Source organism: Dasypus novemcinctus, chromosome X (genome assembly GCF_030445035.2).
Source record: "Dasypus novemcinctus isolate mDasNov1 chromosome X, mDasNov1.1.hap2, whole genome shotgun sequence".
NCBI classification, from domain to species: domain Eukaryota; kingdom Metazoa; phylum Chordata; class Mammalia; order Cingulata; family Dasypodidae; genus Dasypus; species Dasypus novemcinctus.
Window position 1 is genome coordinate 122359637 of NC_080704.1, and position 25371 is coordinate 122385007.

Genomic DNA, 25371 nt, shown 5'->3' on the forward strand with positions numbered 1-25371 from the left:
CTTGAATAAAGTGGGAACTGGTAAAGACAAATGAGTTTATATAGTTACGAGTCTTCAAAGTAAGTCGGGAGGTCATCAAGAGGTAACACTTATTCATGTCTCAGCAGGATCTCATAGACAGCCAAAGTACATATTACCCCAAATATTGGGATGCTTGAGGGCTCTGGAGACACCCAGGTCCTACAGTCATGGCTGATAACACCAGAGTTTGGTGCCTTGCCAGTAGACCCTACTTTGGTGTTTGTGCTCCTGAGTGTGACAGAGTTGGACTCAGATGTGACTTCTCTACACATACTTCTTTTGTCCCTTTTATTTGAACCTATAGTTGGTGCTGGAGTTGGTAGGCATCCATCCAAGAGACTTGAACATTTGGGCTGTCTTTGTCCTGGCTGGGCCCTGAATCTCAACAGAGTTGCTATACCTACTTGCCAGTTCATTGGACTCACTCAGGACAACTAACAAGAAGGTGATCATGGACAACCACAACACCAAGAAACTGAGAAAGGCAACAACTGCAAACAATGAAGTCCCAACCATCAGCCATATGGGATTGAAACACACTCTCAGTTAGAGGGGGAGTGGGTATCACCATCTCAGGGTCCTCAGATGGAGGAATAAAATATGGATTAGAGTAGACTTACTGGTGCTCTACTATAGAGCTGTTGTGACCTAGCAATGGAAGAAAGAAACTATATCACTGAAGTGGAGACAGTGGCCACAGGAGTTGCTGAAGGCAAGTAGAGGGAAAAAGTGGTGTGATATTGTGGCATTTTTGGAACTTGGAATTGTTCTCAGTGATATTGCAGGGACAGATACAGGACATTATATATCCTGCCATAACCCACTGAATGGACTGGGAGAGAGTATAAAGTACAATGTAATCTATAATCCATAATCCATGCTGTGTAGCAGTGCCCCAAAACATAGTCATCAAATGCAATTAATGTAAAACATGAATGAAAGAAGATTTTGATGTGGAAGCAGTGGGGGGTGTGGGCAGTGGGGTACATGGGAATCTCATATTTTTTAATGTAAAATTTTGTGTGATCTATGTATCTTTTTAAAAAAAGATAATGAAAGAAAGATGCATTGTTATCATAAAGTGGTTATTATATAAAACTTTTCTAAGCTGAAACAAAAATATGGGGGCATTTTCAGGACTTGAATTTGTCCTGAATGTCATTGCAATGACAGATATAGGCCATTATATATTTTCCCATAACCTACAGAATCGTGTGGAAGAGAGCCTCTAAACTACAATGTAAACTATAATCCATGCTTAGTGGCAATGCTCTAAAATGAGTTCATCACTTGCAATGAATATACCACACTAATGAAAGAAGCTGTTAATGTTGGGAAAAGGGGGAGGTGTGGGGAGTGAGGCATATGGGAATACCTTATTTTTTTTAATGTAGCATTTTATGTAATCTAAGTACCTTTTAAAAATTAAAAAAAATTTATTCAAAAAAAATCAGTGCTTAGTGGCAATTCTCCAAAACATGTTCATCAATAGCAATGAATGTACCTCACTAATGAAGGATATTGTTAATGTGGGAGATGTGGGGATTTGGGCATTTGGGAATCCCCTATATTTTTTAAGTGACATTTGTATAATCTAAGTATTTTTAAAAATAAAAGGTAAAAAAATAGAAAAAAGTCTTGGAATGACAAACAGTAGAAGAGGCAGAGAACTTAAGGCAGGGTCAGGGACAATATTAGTTAGTGGTACCCAGACTATAGTGAAAAAAAAAAAAAGGAAGGGTTCTGATATAAAGATGTCATCATTATTGACAACTAAGCAAGTAAGGATAAAGAAAAGCTATCAACCACTGTCACCATAATTTCACTTTAAAATGGCATTGTGAAGCCAAAATTTTGCAGGAAGGCAGAGTGTCTGAATTAAATTTAAATTAAATACTGCTAGTTTTAGCAAAACTTGTTCTTCAGAATTAAAATTAAATTAACTGCTTCTCACTAGAGGGAAAACTTCTCCTTATTTCATTTAAGATTATAGTCACAAACTGTGCCTTGTTGGTTGGGGCTAAAGTGTTTTCTAGGATGTGAGAATTTCAGTGATAAAAATTGGGCAATTCCCAGGCAAACTGGAATGAGCTGGTCACCCATTTCAGGTGTAGAGGTGTCATGAGTCAGTACCATCTATGAACAGATTGAGAATCACTGCCAAAAGTAATTCTCTAATGTCCTTTCTCCAGAAATCAAGCAAGCTAAAGTTAAAAGTGACCATGTAATTAAACATTGGAGAGATGAAATGTACAAGTTTTGAATGTAAATCTTTCTGCATCATAGGGTTGAATATTTGTCATAAAAGAAGATTTTATGCTTCTTTTGTTGCTCAACATTTTCTGAGCACAGAAAAAGCTCCAAACTAGCTTTTCCTGTGGTTGGAAAGGGTGGCCATATGGCATGTGGATTCTATGCCTACAATGACTGTTACATATCCACTTGTGTTATAAAGAGCAGTGCATTCCAGTGGAGGCTTTTATTTTCATCACCTTCCTTCATGACCACCCTCCAAAGTAATTCATGTCATTCCCAGGAACTGGTCAATTCTCTTTTGCATTCACATAAATAAAAATCACAAAGCAGAATGCTCTACTACATTCTGTCTTAAATTTTCTTGTGCATTTCATATATGCAAAAGCTTAATTTTTCTTTCCTGGAATGTCTAACCACACAGCCAAACTGCATTTCAAGAACTAAGTACTCACCGCAGCACTCCTCCTGAGTGGCCAGTACCTAGAACTGCAGTTGACTTGCTCTCTTTAGATATTACATTGTCCTTCATCCTTCAGTTTTCCTATCTGTTAAAATGTGTCAAATGCCTGTTTCTGAAAATGATTGTACAAAAACAGTGAGTGTGGCCAGCAAAATGTAATAACAAGGTTGGTAGCTTGAGATCTGTTATGAATCTATTCTCCTTAATAAGCCTAATGTTTACTAATCTTTAGAGATACAGTAGTCATTCTTACACAGCCTCAAGGGTAGAGGTTACATCATTCTATAGAATGCAGGAAACCCACCAAAGCCATGGTTATCTATCTCACTTTTAAAGAACTCTAGGGAAAGGGAGTCTACATTTTTCCCAATAGCTTAACTACTCTCACTGTCAATAAATCATTTGTTATATTGTTTTATAAACCTCTCCTGCTGCAATTTAAGGCCAGTTCCTTTTGTTGGTTACACAGAGGTAATAGAGAACAGCTGGCCACTTTCTCCAGGTGAGAGAATATCACCACCTCAGATTGCTGGTAGGTTGACTTTAGACTTTTTTCTCCAAAAATGAGCACCCTACCTTTCCCCAAAGCAGCTCATTGCCAAGTCTTTAATAATTTGATCTCATCTTTCACTGTCGAGTGTGCCTATGCATATGTGAGCACGTATTTAGTATCAATGAAACTGGAAACATCGCTCTTGGAGAAAAATAAACCAACTCCTCCCTCTCCTTCTCCTCCCAAATCCCTGTAGAAAAATACTCCTTTTGTTCTCTCTTCTCTTAAGTATCACTTCACTAAGGGTCTCAGAGTCCAGGCAATGCAGCCAATACATTATAACCAGAATAAGAAATGGCCAAAAAGGGAGTCTCTGACTTCCAGGTGCTGATAAAAATGAGGCTGCAAGACTGATGGTTTAATACTGGTCCATGAGAAGAATGTCAGGTAAGAGAGGTGGAAGAGCAGCTTTGTTGATACTGTTAATGACTAAAGGAATGCAAACAGGTTTTTTTCGTCACACTCGCCAGACAGTGCACATTGCCTACCTGCCAACCCTGCTATAAATATGTCTTAGTGCTGACACTTCCCTAGGAAATGAGCAATATGTGGAGACCTATTTTTCCAATGAGTAAATTGAGCCCTGGTCCAGAAAAATACCTTTGCCCAATGTGAATCCTTGTATCAAATTGGCTATTTAAACAGCTTAACCATTCTATTTCTTGCTGCTTCAGTTTCATCCTCTACTCCCTCTTCCTAAACATTTCTTTTCTCATTTTCTGCTACCTCTGCCATTCAGAAGTTTCTGCTTCTCTATGTATCTCCACAATGGGAGTTACTCCCAGGCTTTCCTGTGCCTGAAATTATCTCATGATGTAGTTGCTCAAAGGGATATATTTGAACTTTATATCTAGGTGACTCTGAGATCTTGGTTTTGACTTTAGTCTTTGATTCCAAATTTCCCAGCTTTCATTCTTGATGAACCTCTTTATATACTTCTTTCCTCCTTCCACCTTCTATCTGGGACAGAAAGACTAGCAAAACTAGCTATTTGGGGTTTATTTAATTATTTCCATCACTCCATCCTGAGCTGGTGATGCTCATAAGCAATTAGGAAGCTTCAGAGGAAACCGAGAGAGGCCAACCAAGTGATCTTCAACTTAGGTCAACTCTAAGTAATAGAGTTGGCGATAGTGAGAGAGGGAAAGTTCATTAAAAAGAACATCCACATAAGGTCCTGGGATATTCCCTTTCTCTAGAGTTTGAGGCGGGAACGGAAATGATTTCCCAAAATTTCATTTGAAATTCTCCCTCCCCTGCAAAAATTGCTGCTCACTAAGCTGTCCATTTAATTCATTTATCTTCTTCTTTGGGAACTGAAGTACTAACTAGAGATCTTCTTCATCCCAGACCTTACTCTGGAGGGACAAGTGCTACCATCTTTAGTAACCCGTTGGTTGTCTAAGAGTCTTATCTCATAGCCAATTAGAAACTATTCCTACCAGCTTGCCCTGGCAAGACACTTTTAGATCCTACTAATGGTGAAGTAACTGGTAAAGCATCAACCACACCCTTAAGTTTATAACACCAATTTGCTATTTTTGTTCAATAACCCTTCTACCCCATAGACTCAGCTGGGTATAAAATGCCACCACAGCTGACCACCTCAATTTGGTAACTTGGGCCAGTGGAGGAAGAAGGTGGACTGAATGCCTCTCCAATCACTTTAGAAGAATTGTGAGGCAAAATGATATATTAATAGTGTTTCTCAAAAGGGGCGCCCTAGTCCCTCTACATCAGAATCACCTTAGATGTTTGTTCAAAATACAGACTATGACATACTCTCTCAGATTCATTGAATTAGAATGTAAGGGAATATACACTTTAAAAAATCCCCAGTTAATACTGATGGAAACTTATGTTTGATAAATACCCTTGTAGTAGAAGGGTACAGATTTGGGAATCAAGTGTAAGAAGTGGTCCTGAGATATGCCCATTAGAAGCTATGTAAACTTAAGAAGATCATTTTGAAACTCTGAGTTTCAGTTTTATCTATAAAATGGAGAGGTTAGAGTTGTAAATATTAAGTGAAAATAACATCTGTACAATGCATAACATGAGCATAAATGTCAATTCTTCCCCTCTTCCACCACAGAAGACCCTTTCTCCCAGAAGTAAGAGAGAAGAGTTGAAGCCGCTCAAGAAGTAGAACATCATTCCTCTCCCCTTTACTTCGCCCACCCATCCACTAACTATGGGTGATTTCTCCTCATCCCTACAGTTCTTTCTGCTTTCATTTTCCTATTACAAAATGGTACCACTTGACCTACTGCTCTTTTCAAGAATGGATTTATAGTTAAATTGTTTCAGAATCTTCTGGAAATCATCATTCTTGGCACATAGTAGGAATATATATGTACTTATATATATGTATTATTGTGTGTATATATACACACACACACATTTATTGAAAAAATGCAATCTTTTATTTCCAGCCTGACTGGCCTTGACATCTGCATTTCAGTTTTACCCCATTACCGCATTTTAGTCCCATAACCCCATTTTAGGCAAGTTTACGAGATCAACCTTCCACATCAGGATTCACTTTTATGTCTATATTCAGGTAAAAGGAAAATTCCTCTCTTAGCTCCCAGAGACATGCACTTCCTCTCTTCACATTAATATCTCCCTTGGGGAAACACACTGGCATTTAACCCTTAGCTCTTTAAACCATGTCAATATAAAATGGGAATACTGTCCTAATTCCTTTTAGCCTCTGTGAAAAACAAACTATAAGAAAGGAGAAATGCATCAGTCTGCCCTTGGGAAGAAAACAGCTTCTCTGAGCTGTGAGATGAAAAGGCAGAAAGCCTGAGAAAGGAAGGAGAGAAGGGGGGAGGGGGGTTGCTGAGCAAGGGAGAGCAAAGCAGTTTCCTATCCAGTCTTTGCAATTGCAATTGGCCCAAGTTGCAAATTTACCTTCTGACCAGGAAGGCTGATTGCCTTGTTCCCTCTCTCCGGGCTCAGATCTGAGAAACAACTTCTCAGTGCTTGTCAGAAGGGTATGGGAATCCCAGCTGATCTTTGCAGCGGTTGCCTGAAAACCTTGCTTTAACTTTTAGGAGAGAGGGGCGGAGTCCAATCTAACAGGAATTAACTCCAAACATGCTGGAGGCTTCACAGCCAGACTCAAGCATGCATGCAGTTGAAGTAGAGAGTAGCTCAGCCACAAATGAGTCCTTTACCTGCAACCTCACAGCTGCCAAATCTGTTGTGTGGTACCTGTGGAGGGGAAGGGTGTGCCCATACTTGCACTATCTCATTACCATACCTGCTGCTGAAATGCCTGCTGAAGTATAGACAGTCTTCTTAACTTTCCCCAAATCCCTAAATAATCTCTATGATATATATTAGGTAGCAGGCCTTTGTGGCTGCAGAAGACCCATAAAACACATGCTTCAAAGGGGTAAAACAGCATAACTTTTTTCCTCCAATTGATTTCTACTGTCTGGTGGGGAAGATGCATCAGCGGAGCAATCTTTAGCTACAAGATGTAGCAAGTTTACATTTAAGAAACCAATAGTAAATTAGTAATTACAAACCTTCATTATAATAACAGTACTACTAAGTCAGTGATAAATCATCCTAAAGCATCAACAACTGTTTTTATGCTGAGAGGTCTGGAAGGAAGTTAATGAAGCTTTGCCTGACACTCTGCTGCAACTTGGTGTCGTCTCTCCCATCTCTGAATATCCTCAATACTCTACATTTATTTTGGGATATTTATCACCTTCTACCATGTATTATTCCTTTTTTTATGTGTCTTATTTCCCCTCCTAAAGGCCTTGTGACCAAAAAACCTTGAGGGAAATATAAAACTTAATTGGAAGGAGGAATGGTAACTAGCTTAAGTAGATAAAGCATACTGGACTGATCAAAAATAACTTGGCTTCTATAATGACCCAGCTGCCTACCCAGAATGTTATTAAGTTTAAATAGGCCTGTTTACTAGCTTTTTGTTGCAATAATTCAAAATATTAGAGTAAATGAACTACCGGTTTAACACATTCTTTGTATCCTGGTTACTGAATGAAGTTGCTAAAGTTTTTTTCTTGCCGGCTGTGGATACAAAGTGTGCATCCTGTCTTTTATCAGTAATATAGCTTTATATTCTATGCATGTATTTTGCTATTTAGCTATTTTCTATCAGCAGTTTATCTTCCCCAATGGACTGATAAAACACATTCCTCTCTGTAATAATGGCTTAATAAGGCAGCTTCTGGGGAAACAGACTTGGCTCAGTGGTTAGGGCGTCCGTCTACCACATGGGAGGTCTGCAGTTCAAACCCCTGGCCTCCTTGACCCATGTGGAGTTGGCCCATGCGCAGTGCTGATGCGCGCAAGGAGTGCCCTGCCACACAGGGGTGTCCCTCGCGTAGGGGAGCCCCGCGAGCAAGGAATGCGCCCCGTAAGGAGAACCGCCCAGCGCGAAAGAAAGTGCAGCCTGCCCAGGAATGGCGCTGCCCACACTTTCCTGTGCTGCTGACGACAACAGAAGCAGACAAAGAAACAAGACCCAGCAAAAGGGGAGGGGGGATTAAATAAATAAATAAAATCTTTAAAAAAAAAAAAAGGCAGTTTCTGGGAGAAGGAGAGCTAACCCTGTAAGTGGACTATCAGACTTTTGGAATATAAAGTTCCCAAATTTTAAAATCTCTCCATGGGTATCCATTTAAGAATGACTGCCTTATATACACAGATATATAAGAAGAAATGCTAGACCTTCGTTAATGTAAAAAGGCAATGTTAATAGACATGTAGTAACTTTGCAGCTGAAAATTATGACAAATGAACAATAGTCTATTCCACTGTATATACCAGTAAACGTTGCCCTTTGCTTAGAGGCTATACCTGTCAGTTGGGGGAAGCTATTATTATTGCAACTCTAAGAAAACTTGATTTCATTTCCCTCTTTCTCTTCCCTTTTTGTGTGCCCCCAGTCCCTTAAGTAGAATAATATGGATATTATGGTAAATAATAATGTCATTTATTGGGTAATTTTATTTCCTGTTCTTAATTTAGCAGTTGATAGTTCTCTCAGGAAAAGTCTATTAGCATCTTGTGTCTCTTGATATTTGATATTTTTTGTATTTAAAAGGATCTTCAGACCTCATTCCATATGATCATGTGTGAAAGATTGAAAAGGGACCATTTATTGTAATATATTTAGGGAATAGAGTTACAGAATAGATTTATATTAATGTTCAAATGGGTAATGAATAAGGAATTCCTAACCTCTGCCTTTGATCATTCTGAAATAACAGATTCTGCAAACAAAAGCTATAGATGGTAGGGATGGGAACCCTCATTCACTGCTGCTGGGAATTTAGAAGGATCCTGACAACTGGAGGACAGTTTTGGCGATTCCTCAGAAAACTAGTTATAGATTTGCCATATGACCCAGCATTCTCCACTGATGGGTACATACCCAGAAGAATGGAAAACAAGAACATGAACAGATATATGCTCAGAGTGGTATTATTCACTATTGCCAAAAGTTGGAATCAACCCAAATGCTCATCAATAGATAAATGCATAAACAAAATATGGTGTATACATTCAATGGAATACTACTCAGCTGTAAGAAGGAATACAATACTAACAGATGGGATAACATGGTTGAATCTTGAGGACCTTATGTTGACTGAAGCAAGCCAGGCATTGAAGGACAAATACTACATGACCTCTCAGATATGAATTAAGCAAAACAAGATGTCTCAGAGAGCTAGAGACTGGAAGATAGGTTTACAAGAAATCATGGGGTGGAGAGGAAAGTTGTGAGTCAATGCCCACATGGGTGAAATCTATGATAAAATGGAAGTAAATAGTTGTGCATTGAAGGGATAAGATAGGGGTGTAGGGATACTACTACATTAGGCTTTGCAGGCTTGAGGGGGCAAGGGTTGGGAGGATGGGTCAGAAGGTCCAAGGATTTGGGGAGACGGATGGGAGAGCAAGTGAACACAGGAGATTATTGGGTATGTGGTTGAAACTATAATGTTGAGAAAACTCTTTAGAAAATATAATAAGGAAGGGTTACTGGTTTAAGGCGATTGATGAGCAGCATCTGGGACAGGGTTTGCCTGGGGCAAGCTTCTAGGAAGTGTGTGAGTGCTCATCTTGTCATAGTGTGTTATATCAGTGGGTGGAGACACATACAATGAGCAGGAAGGTGTCATGCCCCCATCCTCAGGAGGCCTGATGTTCTCAAACAGAGGGAAGGGTGTCTCTCAAGAGCATGGGTAGCTCCCAAAGGGGGAGGACAGACTACTGTGTCAAGCCCTCAGCATTGCTGAAAGTATCTATGAACCTTGTCCTTCAAGAGTCAAGTTTGGTTGTCATGTGGGCCCTGAGGGGAGGGGGAGAAGGATAAAATAGCTGGGGTAACTGGAGGGCAATGGAAGTGTTCTGTGTGATGCTTCAAACATGGTACAGGCCATGCTATATATCACCAAAATTTTATAAACGTGTATAATCCAAAATGTAAATCATAATGTAACCAAAACGTATAAAAGTGTACAATCTAAAATGTAAGCCACAATGGAACCATGGTTAGTAGCTATGTTTCAGTATCTGTACATCAGTTGCAGCAAATGTAACATCCACATGTACAAAGATTATTCCTGGGGAAGGGAGAAAAGAGCTTGATGTTGAGTGTATGGGAGTTCCCTACCTTGTATATGTGACTTTACTGTGACCTAAAATTATTTTGAAGACATAATAAAAAAAAGGGGGGAAGTGGACTTGGCCCAGTGGTTAGGGCGTCCGTCTACCACATGGGAGGTCTGCAGTTCAAATCCTGGGACTCCTTGACCCGTGTGTAGCTGGCCCATGCACAGTGCTGATGCGTGCAAGGAGTGCCATGCCATGTAGGGGTGTCCCCTGCGTAGGGGAGCCCCACGTGCAAGGAGTGCACCCCGTAAGGAGAGCCGCCAAGTGGGAAAGAAAGGGCAACCTGCCCAGGAATCTTGCCGCACACACGGAGAGCTGACACAACAAGGTGACGTAACAACAACGACGACAAAAAAGAAACACAGATTCCCGTGCTGCTGACAACAACAGAAGCAGACAAAGAAGAAGACTCAGCAAATAGTCACAGAGAACAGAAAACCAGGGCGGGGGGATGAGGGTAAAGGGGAGAGAAATAAATAAATTTTAAAAAAATACTAAAAAAAGAAAAAAAGGATGTAGTCACTGAAGAAGTAATGGAAGACATTGCCTTGCCACATGTTCATACAGGGCAACACCTATTACAGTGATGAAAGGCAAAACATCAAAACATTTTCTTATGATATTTTTCATTTTTTAATACCCAATTTATTTTTTATTTTAGTTTTTCTAAATTATTTTATATTCTATTTCTAATCTTTAAATTTTTCAACACCATTTCATTTTCCTATTAATTGAATTTGGCAATATATTAGACTTCATTTTTTAAGAAGTTTTGCACCACAGAGGGGTTCAGCTATGGTACGGGAGGGCACTGATATGGGGTGTCAGTGATGGGGGATGCATGGGCAGGAGGGAGTTTTCCAGGGCATGCATATAAGATATAGAGATATGTTTGGATATTTGTTGTGTATTGACATAGTAGGTCGAGTTTCACAGGACAACTGAGGGAGTGCTGAGATCCCATTCTGGGAGTCTCTGTTGTACTCCCCAATGGAGCAGCACCAATCTCTCAAGATCAAGGGCAAAGACCAGTGAAGAAGAAAGTTCCATTGATGGGCCCTTGATACTGACTGACTATGCATATGAAACTGTGTGCTTGAAAATTCAACCAGGCCTAGAGTTGTATGGTGCTAAGAATTACCTCCTGAGAGCCTGAAACATTTAAAAAATGTTGCATCTGATTTTGAAGTATACAGTGCAATGTGGGTATTTTTTGGAAGTAAACCAAAGGTAAATTTCACATGGTTCTTGATACCTATTTTAACAGCTTTTGAGAGAGTATCTTCATTATATTTGTAATAGATGAAAAATAAACCAGATTACAAATCCTTTCTTCTTTTAACTTAAAATATGTATCAGGTTTTTTATGCAAATTGTGTACGGTAAATTAAAGTAAATTGCACTATATTAACTGCTGTGAATTTACTTTGGTAAGCATATTTATTTTTTAAAAAGATTTATTTTATTTATTTCTCTCCCCTTCCCCCTCCCCCCGCCCAGTCCCCGCCCCGTTGTCTCTTCTCTGTGTCCATTTTACTGCGTGTTCTTGTTTTTGTCCACTTCTGTTTTTGTCAGTGGCATGGAATCTATGTTTCTTTTTGGGGCTCCCCTACACAAGGGACACCTCTGAATGCTTGCGCACATCAGCACTGTGCATGGACCAGCTCCACATAGGTCAAGGAGGCCTGGGGTTGGAACCGCGGACCTCCCATGTGGTAGACGGATGCCCTAACCACTGGGCCAAGTCCACTTCCCAGCATATTTAAAAATATATCTAAATGTGGTTAAAAGAGGAGATTTTAGGTTGTATATATGGTAATACAATAAACAGTTTTAAAAACCTATGAGACTTCAATACACAAACAATGAATCCTTAGTTGAATCATGGACTATAGTTAATAGTTTAATTGTGAAAATTTGCTTTCATCAGTTGTAACAAATGTACCACACCAACACAAGGTGTTAATAATAGGGTACTATGTGGTAATCCTGTATTCTATGCATGATCGTTCTGTGAATCCAAAACTTCTCTAAAAAAAAAGAAAGAAAACAAGTTTGGAGATAATTTCCATCAAGATGTTAAATAGGACTCTTAAAAATTCCTGTATGCTAGGAGGGAGGGGGGAATCTATCACTCATGCTGATTGCCACCCTTCTTAAATAAAAGCAACCAATCAAAAATTATTTACAAATCACTAGAATATGCCAGACACTGTGTTAGGTGCTTGGACCATGACAGTTAAGAACATAGACAGGATTCCTGCCAATATGAAGTATACATTCTAGTCATACAGATGGAAAAGATAAGCAAAGAACATGATAACAGATGGTGATGTACTATTAATGATTAAAAAATAGTGATGTGATAAAATAATGGGAATGAAAGAAACCTACCTTAAATCAAGCAATCAGGGAAGACGTCTCTGATGTAATATTAATGAGAAGTAGGGAGGAGCTAGAAGAAGCTGGCAGAAGACTACAAATTCAAAGGTTCTGAGGAAGGAAGGATCTTGGCATTTTGAAGACCTGAAAGGCCAGTGGGGATGCAACATGGTGAACCAAACAGAGAGTAGTACCAGATAAAGCTGAAGAGATAGGCAGAGGCCAGAACATACCAGAATTGATAGGCCAGGCAAGGAGTTAAAATTTCATTTTTAAGTGCAGTGCCAGGCTATGAGAAGACCTGCTATGAGCTCAGTGAGGCACAGAAATTAGGCTGCATGAATAGGTAACTGTGTCGAAATATGGTAGACCCACATAGAAAAGGTGGCATTGGATTGAGAAAAGTGGACATGATGGCTGATGGGTATGGGGAAAGGCAGGAAGAGATGAGAGGTGGAGGCGTCTTTGGGACATGGAGGTGCCCTGGATGGTGCTTCAGGGGCAATCACTGGACATTGTAAATCCTCACAGGGCCCACTGGATGGAATGGGGGAGAGTATGGGCCATGATGTGGACCATTGACCATGAGGTGCAGAGGTGCCCAAAGATGTACCTGCCAAATGCAATGGATATGTCATGATGATGGGAAGGAGTGTTGCTGGGGGGGGGGGGAGAGGTAGGGTGGGGGTGGTAGGGTTCAAAGGGACCTCATATATATATATATTTTTAATGTAATATTATTACAAAATCAATAAAAAATAAAATTAAATTAAAAAATTAAAAAATTAAAAAAAAAAAAAGAAATATGGTAGACCCTAGGCTGCTGATGCTATATAGCTTGTTCTCAGATTCCCGGCCACTAAGATCACAAAACCTCAGACATACCTCCTTGACAATAGAACCAGCCATAGGAAACAGTGTCCATCAAATCATATTTCTATCTCAGGGTTTCCAATGTACTGTTTTTCACAGATTTGGTTAGTCATAAGCTGAGGTGAAATTCACCTTGACCAAGCCATTATCCTTATCAGTCTTTGGTCCTGAACCAAGCATTCTGGTCTGGTCTACCTCAGGGCAATGGGAAACCACAAGCTGGTTTAAAGCATTATATAATTTATATTTGTAAACTACCTTCTTTTAAAATTTAGAAATTGCTGCATTGACATTTCCAGGCCCAAGGTCTTTCTCAAAGCTTCTTTCTCCCCTCAGTGATCTGGTATTTATAACCACCAAACCTCACTTTTCACTTCCTTTTTGGCCCCTGCATTCAAGATACCCTGATACTGAACCAATTATGAGATTTATCTTTCTAGGAAAATAAGTCCACTCTCACATGCATAGTTAATCAAGGTTTGATTCTATTCCTACTTCAGTATCCTAAATGATGATGTTTCAGATAGCCAAAAGAACAAAGGTTGCCCTCCCAAGGCTCTCAACAATATTTCTTGTGTCTTCTTTGCCCTTCCATATGCCATTTCTCTCCAGAGAAAATTATCAGTACTTGAAACTTTTCTAAAACTAACACCCATATCCCCTCAATTTGCCAGGGCATGTGGAGAAACAGCCTCTGGTTGCATAACTGATTTTCCAAACCACACTAATTTATTTCCCGAAAGATAAGCTGAGTTCTAGGAGTTTCATTGAAACAAGAGAAGCAGCATTCCAGAGCCAAGAATTCTTCTTAATTCTTGCCTCTGCCTCTTGAAACAAGTCACAGGACTTTGTTAATTTGTGGGTCTCACTCACAAAGTCTTTGGCTTCTGGACATCCAGTTGCTTTTTATGGTATTAATATATATTCCCTGCTTTGACGAATAGTGTTTCCAGCCCAGCTGCTCCAAAAGGCCTGGGCAGATGCACCACAGACAGACAATAAAAGAGATGAAAAAGTGAGTGCTTCTTCTGTTCATGTTAGTGCTGGCTCGGGGGCTAAAGGAAAAGTTGGGTTTACAAGATTACCAAAAAGTACTTTGGAAATGAGATGTAGAGCTCAGGAAATATATAACAGCCATTTCCACAGAGGTAATCTGATAGGGCCAATGACTGCAGAGGAGACAGCACTACGAGCCAGATATTTGCCCACGAAAGCCCATGAAGAAATAGCTGCTGGGAGCAAGGTCCGCACAGTAAACAAAATCCTGTCCTATTGGGGACCTCATATTTTTTTAATGTAACATTAAAAAAACAAATAAAGACAAAAAAAAATTCTGTCCTATGAGTCCCAGCTTTGTTTTCTGGGTAGATATTTGGGTGCTGGGTTAGGACCACAACATGGCATGTTTGAGCATTTGCTTAATGACCCGCAGTATAAAACATGTTTTTCTGGCATTAATGGATAAAACACAATTTACAGCCTAAAAACTACTTTGCTTTGCCTCTTCCTGGAACATAGTTCTGCTCTCTTGGGTCATCATTGACACATCAGTCATTCTACAATGCCTTCTCTCTAGAAGACCTGTCCAGGAGCCTGGCATCATGGATATTTCCTACGTATTCAAGGCAAACCTTGTCTAACCTTTGAAAACAGGATTTACCTTTTAATTAGTAACTGTCTTTTAAACTTGAAGAGCAAAGTTGTTCTTCACAGTGTCCTTTGATATAGGAATGACCCCTTTTTTTAAAGCAGGAAACTAGGCTGATAAAATATAAATACTTTTCCCAAAGCCACAGAATTCTTAAGGGGTAGTTTTAGAAAAGTACTTGGAAACAGAAGACAGGTTTGATGGGAATGGTGGGTAGGGGCCCCATTAAGAAAAGGAAGAAATATAGTGTAATGGGAAAAGTGAAAATATGGTTGAGTGGTGAATTCCTAAAAGATATGTCCATGCCCTAACCCTGAGAACATGTGGATGTTACCATACTTGGAAACAAAATATTTGCAGATATAATTAAGTCTAGGATCTCAATGTGAGAGCATCCTGAATTACCTAGCTGGCCCTAAATCCAATGACAATTGTCCTTATAAAAATAAGGGGGGAAGACACACAGAGGAGAAAGCTGTGTGAAAATGGTGGTAGGCATTGTAGTTAATGAAGCCACAAGTCAAAGAGTTCCTGGATTCAACAGAAGCTGAAAGAAGCGATGGTGGATTCTCCCCTAGCTGTTTTGTTGAACCTACATCTTGATCTCTGGTTTCTGGTCTCCAAAACTGTGAGAGAATACATTTCTGTTGTTTTGAGCCATCAAGTTTTTGAGAATTAGTTATGGCAGCCCTAGGAAACAAATATACATAGCATGAAACTCATATTTTTGCTTTGAGCAACTGGGTGCATAGAGATTACTTCTCTCAGAAGTGTCTCTCCCTCCCCAAACACATTTCCCTTGATGATGAAGATGGGTGAGCAGTACATAAGTGAGTTCAGCTTGGCTATTAAATATAAAGCATCTCTGTAGCACCCTGGTGCAAATGTACAGTAAACAAATAGCTATACTGGTCTGAAGCTCAGGAGAAAGTTCTGGGCTGAAAAAAATATAGGTGTAGAAGACACAAAATCTAGAAGTAGGTGACATGACTAAGAGTTTTGTCAAATACATGGGCCAAGCATAGGAACAACCTTAAGAAACACTTAAATTTAAGGGATGGGTTAAGAGACAAGAACCCTTGAAGGAGAGAAAGCTTAGTCAGTTCTCCCCCTACCATCCTGTTTTCCACACAACACAGGCTCTCAAAGACAGTAGCTGACTCAGGAAGAGCTGGCTCAGGAAGGATGTTGAGGTAGGGAGTGAGGGAAAGGGCAGAGTGGTTAAAAATCCTTCCAGTGTTAAGTGCTTTATCGACCAACTACTGCCCAGAAGTAACCAAGGGTGAACTGTGAAAACCCAATCTTCCTCAGAAAACACAACTGTATTTTCAGCTTGTTTAACAATTCTTTTTATTTTTAATGAGTTCTTAGTGGCCACTCTTTAGCTGAAACTTGCCACTCTTGGCAAAAAGCCATCAACTCTGGTACCACCTGGTTTTCTTTGCTAAATTTGGAGAAATTTCAAGGAACAAGAAGCAGGCTGGAAGCAGGTTCAGTCACCTTGGATTTAGCCTTGAGCAGCTGTAAACACTGTGTCGTCTTTGTCTACTTTCTTCACTCTTGTGGGATACCACAAGTTAAATTAATATTGTGGGAATTGCTAAATAATTCAGTGGCTCTCGTTTTGAACTTGGGAAGTCACTTTCACCTTTTTCAGACCTTAATTTTCCTATCTAGAAAAATTTCAGAATACTAAAACCTGTCCTGATAGACGTGTGAATGGATCATCTATTATATTACAAAATGATTTGAAGGATATTGTTTTTAGATTTAATACTACTGGTGGGACAAATTTATTCATTCAGTAATAATTTGTTAACCACCTATTATGGTCCAAGCACTGGAGATAAAGTGATGAAACAAGATAGTTATGGTCCCTGTTCTCATAAAGTTCACCTTCCTGTAGAGAAGGGAGCAAATAAAAAGGTGAAGAAGTAATGAAATAGTGATAAATTCTAAAATGTAAATGAAGCGATGCTGCAGGATAGACTGTTAGGGTGGGACAAGAATCAACTTCTGATTAGATGTTGTAGTCAGGAGAGATTCTGAGGTGACATTTAACATGAACTATAAAAGATAAGAAGGAGGAAACTTCAAGACAGAAGGAACAACAATTGTAGAGACTTCCAGTCATGACAATGCTTGAAGGCTAAAGGAGCAAAAACCAGGTGAGGAGCAAGTGGATATCTACATACAAAAGAAAAAAGTTGTATGATTACTTCATACCATATAAAAAAGTAACACAAAATGGATCAAGACTTAAAAAGAGGTAAAACTGTAAAACTCTTAGAAGAAAACAGGGGACATCTTTATGACCTTGGATTTGGCAATAGTTTCTTAAATATGACACCAAAAGTGCAAGTGGCAAAAAAGATATATTTGACTTCTTCATCACAATCAAAACCTTTTATGCATCAAAGAACATTATCAAGTCCCAAAAACTTGGAGGATTTTTGCTATTCCATTGGGGAATGTGACAGAGACTCAGCACTCCTTCAGTTGTTGTGTGCATCTCTACCTCCTATGACAATACCCAATGAATATCAGAACATTCTGATACACCCTATATACAAACCCTGGAGAACTCCCTCCCAACCATGTGTCTTCCACCAAGGACACACCACACCAGTGCTCCTCCTCTGCCATAGTTGAACCCCTCTGTGATTCAAAACTTCTTAAAAAATGAAGCCTAATATATTGCCAAATTTAATTAGTGGGAAAATGAATGATATTGCAGGGACAGATGCAGGATATTATATATCTTGCCATAACCCACTGAATGGACTGGGGAAAGTGTAAACTACAATGTAAACTATAATGCATGTGGTATAGCAGTGCTCCAAAATGTATTCACCAAATGCAATGAATGTGTCACAATGATGAAAGAGGTTGTTGATGTTGGAGGAGTGGGGTGGGGTGGGGTGTGGGGTGTGTGAGAACCTCTTATATTTTTAATGTAATATTTTTTGTGTGATATATATATATCTTTTTAAAAATACAAATAAAATTTTTAAAATTTAAAAAAGAACATTATCAGGAAAGTGAGAACAGAGAACACACATAATGGGAGAAAATATTTTCAAATCATATATTTAATAAGGGACAATGGGTCAGAATATATAAAGAAGTTTTACAACTAAGTAGCTAAAAGACAAACTCATTTTAAAATTGGCAAAATATTTAATAGATACATCTCCAAAGAAGATTCATAATGGCCAAGAAACACATGAAAACTGCTCACCACCACAGGTCATCAGTGAAATGCAAATCAAAACCACGGTGAGACACCACTTCACTCCCATACTGGTATCTATAATCAAAAAGACAGATAATAACAAGTGTTGGTGAGGATGTGGAGAAATTGGAAAGTTCATATTGCTTGTGGGAGTGTAAAATGGTGCAGATGTTTTGCTAAAGTGTCTAGCAGTTCCTGAAATTCCACTTTTAGGTCTTGTAGTAGTTTGATATGGTTCATGAATTCCAAAAATAGATATTGGATTATGTTTGTAAACTGGTCTGTACCTGGCCATGATAAATTATGAATAGGGCTTTGATTGGGCCACATAAATTAGGTGTTGAGTCTTGATCCCTTGGTGGGTGGGGACTCACAGATAAAAGACATGGCAAAAGACAGAGTTGGAGCTTTGATGCTGGAGTCTTGAGCTGGAGCCCTGGGAACTAAGCACACAGAGGAGCTTGGTTGTGAGGAAAGAGAAGTAAGCCCTGGGAAAAGAGGAACACTGAGACTGGAGAGAAGCAAGCCCTGGAAAGAGAGGAACCCAGGAAACCTGAACCCTGGTAGACATTGGCAGCCGTCTTGCTCCAACAAGTGCAAAAGTTGGTGAGGGAAGTAACATGCTTTATGGTCTGGTAACTGTAAGCTTCTATCCTGAATAAATAGCCTTTATAAAAACCAACCCATTTCCAGTATTTTGCATCAGCAACAATTTTTCTGACTAATCCAGAATATTGAAAAGAATTGTCCATGTAAGAATTTGTACACAAATATTAATAATATCTTTCACAATATCCTAAAGAGGAAACAACCCAAATGTCCATTGATTGGTGAATAGGCAAGCAATATATGGTATATCCAAATCAATAGAATATTATTTGGCACCAGAAAGAAATTGTATACTGATTCATGCTTCAATTTGAATGATACTTGAAAACATTTTGCTCAGTCAATGAAGCCAGTCACAAAGGACCACACACTGAATGATTTTATTTATATGAAATATACAGAACAGGCAAATACATAGAGACATTATATTAGTAGTGTTCTGGAGATAGAAAGTGCCTGCTAAAGGATACAAGGTTTCTTTATATGGGTAGATGAAAATGTTCTAAAATTGGTCATAAGGATGGTTGCAAAACTCTGTTAAAAGGCTAAAAACCATTGAAATGTGCACTTTAAATGGATTGACTGTATGACACACAAGTTACTTCTCTATATAGCTGTTATTAAAATAAAAAGCAGACTAATTAAGAGGCGAGTAAGAGAGAAAGAGGGCAGAGGTGAGAGCCTGTCTAGACCCCATGTTGGTGTAAGACCCCTAATGGCAAACATAAGCCGAAGTTTATGTAGCCTCTTTGTGCCACACCAAGGCCTTTTCCTCCTTATTAGAAATTAGTACTCCAAAATCAAGGAATAGGAAGATCAAGGACACTTCAGAGATAAAGATAATATTTGTCCCTGCATCTAGAGCAGAGGTAGTCTTCTCCAAGTTACCAAGGATACTCCTGGGCCCTTCTGCAGAATGGAACCCTTCAAAGTAATCTCTGAGAGTGCTGTCTATAGGCAAGACCTCTCACAAATCAGGGAAATGGCAACAGAGAGCTACTGTAGCTAAGACTCTACTAGTGATACACATGTCTACCTTCTTCTCCTACTTCCAGACCACAGACAACTTCAGTTCTCACTGACTTCCAACCTTTACAAGGCAACATCTTCCAGTAAATGCAAATATTCAGGATGGCCATAGGTGACTTTCTTCCTGTGGCTCTTTGATAGAAATAAGTCTGATAACAGAGATTTGTATGAAGAGTAAAGGGCTAAATGACATCAAATAATCATGAGACACCCTGCTGATTAACGGGCCAGTTGTCTGAAGGTTATCTGATCTGGACTTGCCTTGAAAATATCAACATGTAGGTTGTTACATAAAGCAACAGCTGCTCCTTCACAGCTTCAATTTTAGCCCAGTGTAAGAGATGACAACTAAAATTTTGTCTCATAAATGGACTGCATGTTTAACTAGCACTTGTATCAATTTTTCTTCATGTCTCCCAAAAGGACAGCTGATCATCAATGCATATAACCTGGTTTTACCCTCCTCAGAAGGTTCCCAAACATCCAATCTTCAAGTTCTCTTTCTCTCACACCAAGAAATTTCTATTAAAATTGGTCTTTCAATAAATACTACAGAGTACACAAAGTATAAGGTTTACTGAAAATTATTTTGTTTTCTTCATTTGGCTGGAGAAGAAGTAATTCCCAATATTTCTTTTAGAGAATAAAGCCCTCTATATAAAGAGTATATCACCAAAAATAATCTATTTGTAGGCTTGCCATGAGAGACATACAAACAAGCAAATCTATCATCAGGAAAGAACTTCCAAAGAAGATGGCAGAGTAGGGAGCTGCAGGATTCACTTCCCCTCTAAAACCAGTTAGTATACCGACAGAAAGTATCTGAAATAAATTTTTTGGGCCTCTGAAGTCCAGGATAGCATTGTGCTACATCCAAGGAAGAGCACAAAAGAGACACTGAGGAACTATTTTTTAAAAACTGTGGGTAACACAATCTGTCTTGGAGGCTGGCACTGATCCCCTAATCTCTAGAAGAGCAGCCTCCAGTGTGACACCTGCCTGGCTGATGTTGACAGAGAAAACATGAAAGCCCACCTCAACAAGAATGGTGGCAGGGTGGGGGCAGGGAAGGTACAACCAAGTACTGATCAGTACCAAGTTCTGATCGTTTGATTGACAAATTTAGACTGCTGGATCTTGGCTCTGAACTGCTGTTTTAGCCTGCCCAGGACAGGGGATGCCATGGTCATTGTTTCAACCAGGATTTCCACAGGGATGGAGCTGGTGGAGTTTTAAAATGCTTTCTTAAGGCGGTGGGGAACAGTTTTCCAAAGAACACCATCTTTCTGCAGGGCACGGAGGAAAGCACAAGCTCGGGCAGCCTCGAAATGACCTTTTAGCATCTTTCCTGACCCTCTCCCCAAGCAAATTTGGAACTGTTTTTCACCCATTCATGGGTCCCTGGTCCTTTCTTAGCTAGGAATTACTGATAGGACTAAGTCCTCACTGGGGTGACCATCCTCCCAGAATTTGTGTTCCAAGCAAATACAGCTAGAAGAAATTAAAGGAGAGTTAAAAACAACAAATAAACAAACAAACAAAAACAACTATAGAGACGAAACAAAGAGAACAGATCAACATTCCCAGGGAGGAATAGATGAAAGATGTTTTCTCCTGTAGGTAAAATAATTGAACAGATAATACTTAAAATTGTACCACATACACAGGGCAAAAATCAGATGGAGAAGAGTTGAATAAATCTGAGAATTTAAACATGGGCAACCCTAAAGGTCTAAAATAAGTTAAGCAAAGTGTCAAAGAAGAGTGATAACGTGAAGCCAATCAACAACAAAACCCTAGACAAGAAAAGTAGTCTGGCATTCAGAGTAAACTCATCAAGATAATCAGATGCTTAGACATCAGCAACAAATTACAAGCTAGACTAAGAAACAGGGAGAGATGGCCCAGTCAAAGGAACAAATTAAAAAGTCAGAGGAGATACAGAATTTGGAACAACTAACAAAATACGTTCAAACAACTCTCCTAAATCAATTCAAGGAGAAGGACAATATAATTAAAGAAATAAAAGATATTAAGAAAACACTGGATAAGCATAAAGAAGGATGTGAAAATATGGAAATGAGCACAATAGAAATTATGGGAATAAAAGGTACTATAGAAGGGATAAAAGCATTCTAGAGTCACACAATAGCATATTTGAATAGGCAGAAGAAAGAAACTGTAAGATAGGACATTCAAAATCTTACAGACCAATGAATAAATAGACAAAAGAATGGAAAAGAATGGGAAATATTGAACATAGTCTCAGGAAATTGGATGACAACAGGGAGTGCATGAACATATGTATCATGGGTGTCTCAGAAGGAGAAAGGAAAAGAGTTAGGAAGAGTATTTGAGGAAGTAATGGCTGAATATTTCCCATATCTTATGAAAGACATAAATACACATTTCCAAGAATCGCAATGTACTCCAAACAGAAGAAATCCTAATAAACCTACTATGAAGCACATTCTAGTCATAATGTCAAATGCCAAAGATAAAGAGAGAATCTTGAGAGCAGCAGGAGAAAAGCAATTCAACATATACCAGGTGTTATGTAGTTTGCCAAAGGGCTGCTGCTGCAAAGTACTGGAAATGGGTTAGCTTTACAATGGGAATTTTATTTGCGGTAAAAGCTTAAAATTCCAAGGCTGTGAAATGTCCAAATCAAGGCACTGTCAGAGCAACTTTCTCAAAAAGGTCAGTTACTGGTGATCATGGTGTGTTGCCACGTGTTGAAGCAAGATGGCCACCAATCTCTGCCAAGGTCTCTACCTTCCCCTCCAGAATCTACCATCTCCCAGAGCTCATCTGTTGGTAACCAGGCATAGGATTTGTCTTTTACCGGGCCTCCTCTCAGTCTGGGCTACTCTGCCTTTCTTCCTGAGTTCAGCTGTGAGCTATAAGGCATATTCCAAGGTTTGTCTCCTCTCAAGCTACTCCATGGGTCTAGGCTCTTGGAGGTTTGTGCTTAAGAAATCCTCTAGCCCTCTTTCACATGGAAGGATCAAAAAAGACAAAGCTCCCTTTCCCTCTGTGTGTCTCTGTTTATATCAGACCTAACAAGAGAGTAAAGACTCAACCTGATTCATGCCTAACTGATGTAGTTCAATCAAAAGCTACGCAGTGATATTATCAATCAATCTGAACAAAGGCCCCTCAAATGAATTTAATGAAATAAAAATGTACAACACTCAGAGGAATAGATTAGTTTAAGAACATTTTCTTTTCTTTATGGTATTCATAAAATAACTTTGAACTGTCACATAAGGGAACTCTAAAAAGATTACATGCTGACTTCTAATTAGAAAGCATGAGAAGGCAGTGGTATAATATATTTAGGGCAAAGATATCTTTATCTAGCAAAACTGTCCTTCCATAATGAAGGGGAGTTTAAAATCTTCACAGAGAAACAGAAACTGAAAGTTCATCAACATGGGACCTGCCATACAAGAAATACTAAAAGGAGTTCTGGAGGCCGAAAGGAAAAGACAGGAGAGAGGTTTGGAGGAAAGTATAGACATGAACATTATCAGTAAACGTAACTGTGACAGGCTAATGTGTTAACTTGGTCAGTAATTAGGTCCAGTTGTTTAGTCAAGCAAGCACTGGGCTAATTGTAATACAAGGACATTTATGAACTTTAGTCACCTGTGAGTTTACTGCATAGATAGCTGATTACATCTACATCAGTCAGGAAGATTGCCCTCAGCAATGAGTGATGCTATATCAAATCAGTTGAATGCCTTAAAAGGGGAAGTGATTTCAACATCCAGAGAAAATTTCCCAGCTTGTTTTGGGCAGCCAATGTATCCTGGAAACTCATCAAAGAGCTCATTTTACAGCAAATGATGTTCAGGAATGGGCATATACCCATGGAATTCACTGGTCTTACCATCTTCTCCATCACCCTGAAGCAGCTGGATTAATAGAATGGTGGAAAGACCTTTTGAAGACTCATTTATGGTGCCAACTAGGTAACAATATCTGGCAGGGCTGGGGCAGTGTTTTCCAGGAGGCTGTGTATTGTCTAAATTAGTGTCCACTCTATGGTGCTCATTCTCCCATAATCAGGATTCATGAGTCCAGGAATCAAGGGGTGGCAATTGGAATGGCACCACTCACTATTACCCCAAGTGACCCAGTAGGAAAATTTTTGCTTCCTGTCCCTTCAGTCTTAAGCTCTGCTGGTCTATAGGTTTTAACTCCAAAAGGAGGAGTGCTGTCACAAGGGAACACAACAATGATTCCATTGAACTGGAAGTTAGGACAGCCACCTGGCCCCTTTGGGCTTCTCTTACCTCTGAATCAACAGGCAAAGAAGGGGATTACTATACTGACTGGGGTGATTGACGTTGACTATCAAGGGGAAATAAGACTACAAGTACATAATGGGGGTAAAAAAGAGTTTGCCTGGATATATCAACTCAGCCAAGTAATTGTGCTGAGTTGTTTGATCAAGCATGCACTGGGTTGTTATACAAGAATATTTATGGGCTTTAGCCACCCATGAGATTACTGCATAGATAGCTGATTACCTCTACATCAATCGGGAAGATTGCCCCCAGCAATGAGTGACACTATATCCAATCAGTTTAATGCCTTAAAAGGGGAAGTGATTTCAGCATTCAAATAGAAATTACCAGCTTCTCTTTGGATAGCCAACATTTCCAGAAACTCATCAAGGACCTTCATTGGACTTTCACAGGAGTTCCTGGTTTGCAGCCTGCCTGAAGAAACTGGACTTGTACATCCCCACGGTCACAAGAGACTCTTATAATATCTCTTACTATTGACAGATATCTCATGTTGATTCTATTTCCCTAGAAAACCCTGACTAATACAGTAAGTAAAACAATAAAAGAGAGATAAATTTAGATAAGACATATAAAAACCAATGGATAAATGGTTGAAGTAAGCATTGCTTTAAAAGTAATAACACCTAAAACATAAGGATATACATTCTTTTCAAGTGCAAATGGGTCATTCTCCAAGATAAGCTACATGTTGGGTAACAAAACTAAAGATTTAAATAATACAAAGATGTTTCTCTGACCTTAACGGAATGTTAAGAAATCATTAACAGGTGGAGAACTGTAAAATTCACAGATTAATTGAGGCTAAACAACACAATATTAAACATTTGGTGGTCAAAGGAGAAACTACTACAGAAATCAGTAAATATCCTGAGAGAAAAGAAAAAGAGAACATAACATATCTGAACTTATGGTACATAATGAAGGTGATGCTGAAAGGGAAATTTATAATCTGAAATGCCTACTTTAAATAAGAAGAAAGAGATAAATTTGAAGACCTTACTGCACACCTGGAGGACCTAGAAAAAGAACACCAACTCTTACCAGTGTAAGCAGAAGGAAAGAAATAACAAAGATTAGTGCACAAATAAGAAAAAAAAAATTAAAATTAAATAGAATTAATAAAAATAAAGAAGTTCAATAAAATTGACAAACCCTTAGCTACGCTGACAAAGAAAAAAAGAGCAAAGTTGGAAATTAATAAAATCAGGAATGAAGGGGGGATCGTTATTACTGACCCCACAACAATAAAAAGGATATAAGACAATACTATGAACAATGGTGTGCCAACCAATTAAAAAGTTAAATGAAATGGAC

General features: G+C 39.1%; 1 protein-coding gene across 1 annotated transcript in view; it reads right to left on the reverse strand.

Annotated features, from left to right (window-relative positions):
• Positions 1-6301, reverse strand: part of LHFPL1 (LHFPL tetraspan subfamily member 1) — a 53807-nt gene extending 47506 nt beyond the window's left edge. Inside the window, exon 1 of the mRNA XM_023584191.2 lies at positions 6210-6301. The gene's annotated coding sequence lies outside the window, so the exon portion shown is untranslated. The remainder of the gene's footprint in view (positions 1-6209) is intronic.
• Between the last annotated feature and the right edge of the window lie 19070 nt (positions 6302-25371).